This window comes from Coffea arabica, chromosome 4c (assembly GCF_036785885.1).
Source record: "Coffea arabica cultivar ET-39 chromosome 4c, Coffea Arabica ET-39 HiFi, whole genome shotgun sequence".
Lineage (NCBI taxonomy): Eukaryota > Viridiplantae > Streptophyta > Magnoliopsida > Gentianales > Rubiaceae > Coffea > Coffea arabica.
In genome coordinates this window covers 8405792-8416378 of record NC_092316.1, presented here as the reverse complement: position 1 = coordinate 8416378, position 10587 = coordinate 8405792, and positions in this window count along the sequence as shown.

Genomic DNA, 10587 nt, shown 5'->3' with positions numbered 1-10587 from the left:
ATAAAGCTACCTTAAAAGCTCTCCAAAAGAAAACCATGTAGAAGTACAGAAAGAATCAGAGAAAAACTTTCCAGGAAAGCTGAAGTCTACTTTTTGTTGTTTCATGCATTTACATCACAACAAACTTAATTTTTTTTTGAAGAAATATAGGGTTAATCACACTTTATCCCCTTTAGGTATGGGCTGTTTCTCACTTTACCCCCCAACGTTCGTTTTTCCTCAGTTTACCTCCTCTATCAGTCTAGTTAAGCAAATTCACCGTTGGAAATTTGAACATGCCGAAATTGCCACTGGAAATAGCAGTTTCCTTTGGATGACTAAGATGTGCCTCAATTAGTTATAAAAGAGGGGGTGTCTGATGCTTCCATTCAAGTGAACTATTTTTTTTCTCTTTCGTCTTAGCATATCCAGCAACACCTAAAATTTTTTTTGTCAACCAAAAAGTATCATAAAAATGTCACAAAGTTCTTCAAATAACATTGAAAGATTGCCCCAAAAAATGTGTGGATGCAGTAAAGAGGCACCATTGTGCATCTCTTGGACACTTGAAAATCCAGAAAGAAGATTTTATGGCTGCTCAAATTCCAATGTAAGAATTTTTCATTAATAATCTATTATTATTGTCTTTAATTTTGCTCTGTTCATGAATAAGTCAGAAAGAGTTTTAGACAGCTATATTTTCTTTTTATTCAGAACCGACATGCATGTGGGCATTTTTCATGGATAGATTCTGAAGTTTGTAGTAAAGCAAAAGAAGTAAGTGCAGTGCTGTAATCTAGACTGTTGGAGCAAAAGAAGAAACTAATGTACTTGCAAAGAGAGAATGAAGAATTGGCAAATGATCATGAAAAATTGAAAACCAGATATGCAGCCTTAGAAACAGAAATCTATGTTTTACAAGCTGAAAACCACAAGCTATAGCAACAACACATGATTGTCAAAGCTGCTCAATCTTCATCATGGAGAAAAACACTAGCCATTACATTTTTTATTGCTAGCATTATGTATATGTACTCTATTTCCAAACCAAACGGCAAGAAAAAATTGTTTTATCTACCATAGTTGTAAGCAAATTTATATGAAGGAAGATTATATTAAATTAAAAGCATTTTGCACATCAGATTACATCTTAGTATATGTCCACATAGCCACCCAAATAAAGGTCATTTCAGTAAACCCTAATCAAAACATGATAGTAGAACATGTCCAAATAATGGCAAAAGACAAAAATATAGGCCCATCTCTAGCATTGTTGCAAAACAAGCAATCAAGTAAGTAATGACAAAAACAGCAACTTAGTTTTACTGCACCACATATTTAGGTGTGTACACAACTGTTGAATGTCTAGTTGCAGTTAAAGATCCTTGGCTAGAGAACATAGCTTCTCCAAATCTAATACTCTTGGTTTGAACCTATAATCATGGATAAGGGGTATCTTAGTGAAATACTACTAGGGATAACATGTCTTCATACAAAAGACTTGAACTCACCATTCTAGTTTTAGTAGCACCTAAATTGCTTTTTGAATTTCCAATTTTAGCATCACTCGAATTGGTTATTGGTCTTTTAGTTCTTGCTGTAGTCATTGCTTTTGAACTTGTACTTGGTAGGTTGGTGGTAGCTAAAGCAATAGTTGTACTTAAATTGGCACCAGATGTTGGTGTTCTTGTCCACTGTATCATCAATAAGGATAAATAAGTGAGCACGTATAAAATAGTCATGCATGCAGAATTTTAAAATGTAAGCTTACCAATTGGGTTGGGAAGGACTGGCCAGTCTTTGAAGTATTTGGAATTTGCATAATAAAAGTAGTTTTTAATGAGTGCAAGTGTAACAAATTCAGTTATAAATGCAAATAAAAAAGGAACTCGCCATTGTAGAGTCAAATGGAATATATTTGACTTATTGATACCCCTTAGCCATTCCAAAGTCCAATGCCACGTAGTGGGCCATTGTTATGGTCCCAAACCTTACCCTTACCGCTGCCTCTATCTCTACCTCTCCAATTAGCTCTAGTTGAGCCTTTTGCAATAGTAGAATTAGTTATATCAGCACTCCTCCCAACACTAAGAATCAAAACAAGTTCAACATTATTTCTAAAGTGGCTCCTACTAGCTCCTCTTCCTACACCTCTACTAGCACCACTTTTTTCACCTCTATCTTGTGGTAGAAGTCTAGCAGCTTATTTAGTAGGTCCTATACACCTTGCAACACATCAAAAAGTGACAGTTAGATGTAGATATAAAAAACCCAACAAATATATATTTTAGCTTTTACTTGTGCATTCACTGGTTGCTTTTGCCTCACAAATGAACAACCAGTGACTTTGCAACTTTTGGCATTATGGTTAGTATGACCACAGTGAATTGGTAGCCCTATTTTAGACAGTTTTTCAACATGTCCTGTAATGAAGTCTTTCTTCACATTTTCTTTGGTCTGCCAGGAGCTATCCTCTTATGAGGTGGAAGTAATGAATCAAATCTATGTTCAGCCAATTTGCTTGGTTTGGTATAGGTATAGTAACTCTTGTATATGCCTTTTTATATGTTTCCACTGAGTAGCAATTATCAACATATACATATGGATTTTTATTGTCTTGCACAAGTCCAGCACATGCATGAACACATGAAATTCCAATCGTATCCCACTCATTCCATGTGCAAGCCCTTACCAGCACAAATAATGAATATCACCTAATATCAAACTTAAGAATTGACTGGGGTCTCACAACCTCCCCCACTTAGAACAATTTCGTCCTCGAAATTAATGTCTTTATTCGTGAACCATAAATACAGGGTTTACAAAAGAAAATACGTGGCACCTGGGTCCATTAAACACTTGCGGTACGCCGAAAAGAGAGAGCGTACCTTTGATGACTGCCGAAGGGTCAGTCACCTCTTGTTGACCCATTGCATATACTCTAACTGGTACTTTGGATCGATTTTCCCTGCATTTGACGGCTTAGTTGTGGTATCTTCAGTCGGTGGCTTAGGTCTCTCTTTTTGCATCTTAGGGCATTGGGTAATCAGATGTTCTGTACTACCACATTTAAAGTATTTTCGTACCGAACTATTCTTCCAATAATTATCGTTGGTATGATTGCCTCGGCAAAAACCACAGGTTTGCCTAATGCCCGCATTTGACCCTCCACGTTGGGTACCCCTCTTGGACCCTTGTCCTACCTAACCTCTCCCAAAGTTGCCTTAGTTTGGAGTCCCTACGAGTCGTGAACCATCTGTTCCTCAACCCATTTTAGAGGATGGCTCGTTTCTCGAGCTTTGCCCGACCGCAAAGTCGCTTGAGCTAGTTTGTCTCCTTTTCCGGTCATGGAAGGTTTTAACCTGTCCCCTGACAGTCTCAATTCTCTGAGTCTTTTCTAGTGCTTGACTAAATGTGTCCAACTGAGCAGCTGCTAGTACCTCTTGAATCTCCACATTTAAGCCTTGAATGAAACGACGGATTCGTTTTTGCTCCGTTAGCACCAAATCCGGAGCGAAACGAGAAAGTTTCATAAATTGGATTTCTTATTCTGCCACACTGGATACCCCCTTGGCACAGGCGGATAAAGTCATCCTCACGTCTCTCTTACACAATAGGAGGTAAATATTTCTCATTAAATTTTCGAGTAAAGTTAGCCCACGTCCAGGGGGTTTGTTCCCGCTCCCACTTAACTTTGATCACATTCCATCAAGTTCGGACGGCTCCCTGAAATTGGGAAACAGCAAAAGATATCTGCCGCTCCTCCGAATATCTAAGCGCGGCAAATATATCCAACATGCGGTCCAGCCAACCATCCGCTAAATCAGGGTTGGGTCCACTTATAAATTTCGAAGATGCAAACTTTTGGAACCATTCTAAAGCATGGTCCTCTCCCTCCTGATTAACCACATTATTTCCAGGATTTCCGGCATTACCTCCCTAGCCCTGAGCCTGTTGGTTAACCATTCGTTCTAGCAGGTCAGCCATTCGCTGGATGGCTATAACTACCTGATCCGGCTCGTTCTCATTTTCTCCTTCGGGGCCTTTTCCTCGCCCTCTACCTCTATCTTGACCACCGGAATCCATTTCGATTCAAAAGTCTATAAATCGAAACATAACGTGTACTTATTATTCAAATTATAAACAAAATAAAGAACACAAAGCATATGCACAAAAGACACGCAAAAGATAAGTTCAAAAGATTATACTCAAATATATACATATATTTACAAAGTCACATCAAAAGATATACAAGTTATCCGATATCTGGTCGGTACAAAACCCATTATTTACATAAGCACTCCGGCTTCAAAATTGTAGTCAACCACCAGATAACAAAAGAAACCAGGTGAACTGGTTATAACAAAACAAACATGTTAGATAGTCAAAAGGAAATCCCAACAACGGCCCTATGCGCCTCCCCTAGGGCCCCAATTCCCAACGGAACTTAAAGTGTCAACCTCGTCTATCAACTCTGGGCCGGTAGCTCGTGGTGGTACCTCCGCAGCCACCTCTAACAGGGCCTCACAGTCCAACATGATACCCCGAACCTCTCCCTTAACTGCCCCTTCATAGCGAAGAGGTGTTGGTGTGTGTTATGAATTTGACGATGAAGAGCGTCCGTCCTCTCCACCTCAAATCGGAGGCCCTGCTCCAAATCCCTAACACGCATAGCCTGCCCGTGGCCAATCTCTCTAGCCTCCTCCAGCTATGCACTCAAAGTGTCGACCGTCCTGCCTAGGTGACGACGCTCGTCATCCACCGCTAGGACGATCTCGTCAGGGTAGCCATATGTATGGCGACGCTCGCAGGATTGGTGCGGCATCCGACCAAAGGGTGAATACGAAGTGTAGGACTTCTCAAATCTCTTTTGATATCGGATCACCCGCCTACGCAACACCCGGTTCACACGGCCCCCTGCACTCGGAGGTCTCGATCCTGGTTTCGATCCTATGCCGCTAGGTCCCGCACCACTAGAACTGCCCAGATTCATACCTACAAACATTAATTCGTTAGTTCACCGGCATTTCAGTTTAAAATATATCATTTATTTTAAAAGAATCAAATATGCCTAGTGCCTATTGTGTATGTTCTAATTGCCCAAATCCTCTAACCTAGGCGCTCTGATACCACCCGTGATCCCCCCGCTTCTCCCAAGGGCGAAATCTAGGGTATCGACGGGACGCCTGCCTAACTCGTGTCAGGACTTGAAAATATAAAACAATAATAACTATATAAACCAAAAGTGTACTATTCACAATATATACAAACCTAAAAAAGTTCTATTTATTTTCTCAAAAGGAGTTATCCAAACTAGTATATAAAAGTAGAAAGTAGACCCAAAGAGGGATCCTTATACAGATCACCAAAACAAGAAGAAACATCTTGGTTGTTCGGTTATTACAAACCAAGCCTAACTATTCTAGTGATAGTGCCAAAAGTTTCCTCGCGTTAGCCCCTGTTAAGGAAAACAAAGGAAAAGGGGTAAGTTATATGCTTAGTAAGTAAACAGGGGTAAAAACATAAATTTCACATTAAGATGAACAAGTACGTTACAAGGATGTCAAATCACAAGTATAAAAGCAACAACACAGTGAAGGATACAGGTTGGCTCCAAAGCCAAGTCGTTTGCCATGTGTGACCTCCTGCCGACACTCCATCGACCACATATAAGGGTCCGTAGAATTTCACTTGTACTCCCACCGTACACCTTATCACCCTCACTGGCCAGTCACCTCACAAAATGGCTCGAGCAAACGAAATGAAATTGAACTTGATTCACAAGTTCGGTTCACAAACTTGGTTCACAGAACTACAAACTTGGTGACCTTAAGAGTAGGTTGGACTGTTTTCGACCAAACCCCCGCCGACTCGAATAGTCCATCTAGGTCTTGAGATCGGGCCCCACAACGTCACCCCGAACTAGAAGCTCAAGGGGTCAAGATCAAAATAATTCACATATATGCATCTCATAGATAAACACAAGTGCAAATTAGGGTTTAGGTCGAGTGTGATTAAGTACACCCTCGCCTAAGTACCCTCTCATTCACGTCAAAGCATATAAGCAGGTTACACATAAAAACGGTCTGAATACTTACACAAAAGCAAGTATAGCAAAAGAGCGGAGATCACGTCACGTGTAATAACTAATAGGCCCCACTGGCTCCGTCTAACTCACAGCCGTCTGAAATAGAAGATTGTATCACATTATTCCACAAACAGCTACTAGAACGCATAAATCAAGCAAAACGGCAAAATTGGCACATGTATGCCCGGAAACGGCAAACGAAAACGTAAATGGAAATGGAAACAGAAACGGGCAGATTTGGCACCTAAAACTGTTTTGTTCAAATTTTAGGCTATGGTTATCGGATTGAAGTTCATGAGGTACCGTTACGAAGATAAGAAGAAGGGCGGCAACTTTCATGAAGACACCTCAAGCCAGATCTCAATGGAACTAGGACAAAAATGCACAAACAGTTTCCACCATTTCAATTCAGGGTACCGAACAGACCCTGTTTGAACGACCACAACTTATGACTCAGAGATTGGAATCAAGAAATTCTAGAGGTGTTGAAAAGCTCATTTATAAGACTATAACTTTCGTGTTTGGACCAAAAGCTGAATCAGTATAGAGCATAAGGAAAAACGGGTCCAAAGTTCCTGTCAGAACTGTCCAATTTCAAAGGCAGTTCTGACACCCGATTTTGTTTTAGGTATAACTAGAGTTACGAAACTCGGATTTGGATGCACTTTATACCATTTTGAAACTGAAACAAAGATTTACAAGTCTTATAAAGACCCCAACACCCAGTTCCTTCGTTATCAATGTGAACTGAGCACGGTCAGAAGCAAAATCAAGAAACGTCACCAAATCCACAGTTTTGCATAACTATTAGTGTTTTGGTCATAACTTAGGATCTATTGATCGGATTGGGCTGAAATTTTGTAAGTACAACAAGGACTTAAGAAGCTACAACGTTCATGTTTTGGGCAAACTCTGAATCAATACGTAGTACAAAGAAAAATGGAGCTAAAGTTCGGATTCTGGACTGCCCTGATTTCTAGATTGACCGGTTTCGCGCGCTGCAACCGCGTGATCCGGTTCTATGGTTCTTATGCAAGCTTTCAGGCCAAATTCATACCAAATAAACACACATATACCAGCTTCTAATAGCTTAACAAAAGGTCCGAATTTGCTCTCCCAAATTAACCTCAAAACCTAACAAACACTAACCATATTCTATGCTTTTAATCCTACAAGTTCAACTAACCTTCAACCTATCCAATCAAACCCTAATAATTTAAACCCTAATTCAACCAAAATAACTTCCCTTAGAACTAGGATTTCAAGGCCAAATCTGATTTTGCTATGGATTAACCATACAAGTGAAATTAATACATCAAAGATTTCATTTACAAGTCAAACAATCAACCAAATCAACTTGAATAACCATGAAGCAAGAAACCCTAATTCTTCCCTAGCCTTAACTGAAATTTGGGCAGCAATAAACCACTAAAATAAACCATTAAACTACTCAATATTCACCATATAAACTATACAAGTTCCCAATCACAACAAAAACATCACTTTCATGACTTCACAACTTAATCACCAAACTTTAATGTCCAAGAGAGATGATTTACCTTCAAGCAAGCTTTATAAGTGATGGAGTTACCACAATCAAGTAGCAAGGTTGTTGCCCTAGGCTCCAACTCAAGATGATTGGATAAACTTAAAAGAAATTGGAAGAAATTTTTGCTTCTCCTCCTCTCCTCAATCTCGACTCTCTCTCTCTTTAATCTTGTTTTGTTTTCTTTCTTATGTTGGTCTTGGAAATCCTATGATATATAAGATGAGTCAAAGCCTTGGAAGATATTTTCCTTAACAACCAATCACATAAAAGTTTCAATTTTGCTCATTAGCCCTTACACTCCAACTTTACATGTGATCAACTCTTGCCCTTAAACATTTAATTCTTTGCAAATTAGTCCATAGGTCATTAACTTAATCTAATCCAAACTAATTAATCTTACTTAGTTTCTCTACTAATTACCCCATTAACTTAATCATCTATATTTAACCATGTATTAGCATACACAAATGCAATTAAACAACAAACTTTTTGTCATGGAAAATATTAAGGGTTTAAACCCTACTTAGGAATCTACTAAATCATAACACTAGAGTTTTTTTTTCTAGTTTAGGGTTTTCTAAGTTTTTAAACTTACTTAACCTATATAAAATGGATCAGATCCTTTACTTACCTCTACTAAAACACACACTAGCATAACTAACTTTAGCTACAATTCTAACTTATGATTAAATTAGGGTTTCTAATTAGCTCTAAAATCCAATTTTACCGCACAAATAATGAATATCACATAATATCAAACTTAAGAATTGACCGGGGTCTCACACCTTACATTTTACAAAATGAATTTTTTCATCCTTCACATTTTTCAAAATGAATTTTTTCATCTTTTTATTGATCATGTGTGTGAATAATTTTTTTTAAATCCATGTATATATCTATTTGATTTCATCTGAATAGTACGAATAACATGTGAAATCAAATAGAGATATATTATATACTATTCGTACTGCTCAAGTGAAATCAAATAGATATATACATGGGTTTAAAAAAATTATTAATTTTTCATTTATATTCATGTTTTTTACTCGAAATTTGAAAATAAAGAAGACATTTAATCCTAAATATTATTGAGTGTTTATATCGAATTAAATTTGGACAGAAAAAATAAACAAAAAAAAGTATGACAAAAGAAATAAATGATTTGCACTTTCAAATTTTAAAACAATTACAAGGTAAGTAATTCAACTGTTGGTATTAAAAGTATCGAGTAGAAATTTCAGATTTAAACTGAAATTTGTTAACACAATTATAGAATTCGAGTTAGGATTCATTAATTAGATGACCTTATTATACAATTCAATAAATAAATTATTATCAAAAGAGAAAGGTCACAAATATTGAATAGGTTCAAATGGTGAAATCATATAAATATATACATGGGTTTCAAATAAAATTATTAGTTTTGAACCCCTATATATATATCTATTGAATAGCATGTATATAACTACGATTAGTATGTTTAGATAAAATCCAATAGAAATAAATTACATGATATTCGTGCTATTCAGGTAAAATCAAATAAACATATACGTGGGTTTATAGAAAAAAAAACTATTCATACACATAATCAATGAGAGATGAAAAAATGCATTTTGAAAAATGTGAGGGATGGAAAATTCATTTTTTGCAATGTGAGAAACGAAACAATTCATTTTGTAAAATGTTTGGGACGAAAAAATTCATTTTGTGAAATGTGAGGAACTATGAATCAGATTATGTAAAAATTTGATTTAATAATTTTGCCCTTAAAAAAGGATTATATGCAAGTCACGTGGTGGATTCCGGCAAAAAACTAGTCGAAAACCTAGGTAGGGACCAAATTTGGTTAATATGATTTTGTAAGGGACGTAAAATTATACTTTTAAAAATGAGGGACGAAAAAAGTTATCTTATAAAATATGAGGAACGTTTTGAACGATTTTCCCTATATATAATATACATCGACTAAAAGCCTGATATCACTATTAGGTTGTGAATAAAAAAAGATCAAAAATTTAGTACTATCGTCATTTAAGTGGAAACAAATTTAGTACTATCGTCATTTAACATTATGCACTTTATTTTAGTTTTATTCGATCAAAAAGTGGAAACAAATGTTTGAGCATTAGGGTTTAGCAATTCCTTCTCTATGAATTATGGGAAAATTTAGAACAATGTCCAGTGTGCACCAGACAAAGTAATGATGCGATTTAAGGTGTAATCTAAATGATCTTTTAAAATCTTTTGTAAATCTAAATGATCTTTTAAAATCTTGCTTTTATTTGATATCGAGAGGATTTGTCAACATAAATCATAGATGTGATTTTTAACTGTCTTCTCTTTGAATTATTCTTGTTGTAGAATCAATTCATTCAATTGTTTGAAATTTCAAAGAAAACTTTGCATATAACCATTGGGATTGGTTTAATGGTCAGAGGAGAACTCTTAGAGTACTTTTTATTGTTAGAATCATAATTCAAATCCTAAATGTGACGGTTGAAAATGGAAAATGTGTGAAGAGGGAAAGGGGATAAAAAAAAGAAAAAGAAAAAGAAACAGAAAACTTTGCACAAAATCTCAATTTTTTAATAATTGGAATAGTTAATCCCCTATTCTCCCTCACATCCTTCTTTATGCATTCAATTTGATTTCCATTCACCATATACACAACTCCATCAATGAATATCATGAATAAGATGACACTCAAAGTTTAATCTGTTTTTGAGTTTCTTACATAGGAATTACAAACCGGTCAAAACAAATCAAGAACTGTCATCATATGTAAACTTTGTTGTTTAGGTAATTACATGAATTCCACAAATTGTATTTGAATTCTAGACCAATAACTACCTAAGTTTAGCTCGAAGTTGATAAAACTGAGTTGATTTAATATAAAAATTGATTCAATTGTCAATCCATATTTCATTTCTCATATTTATTGAGCTAATCCCAAAAGTTAACAATCAATATA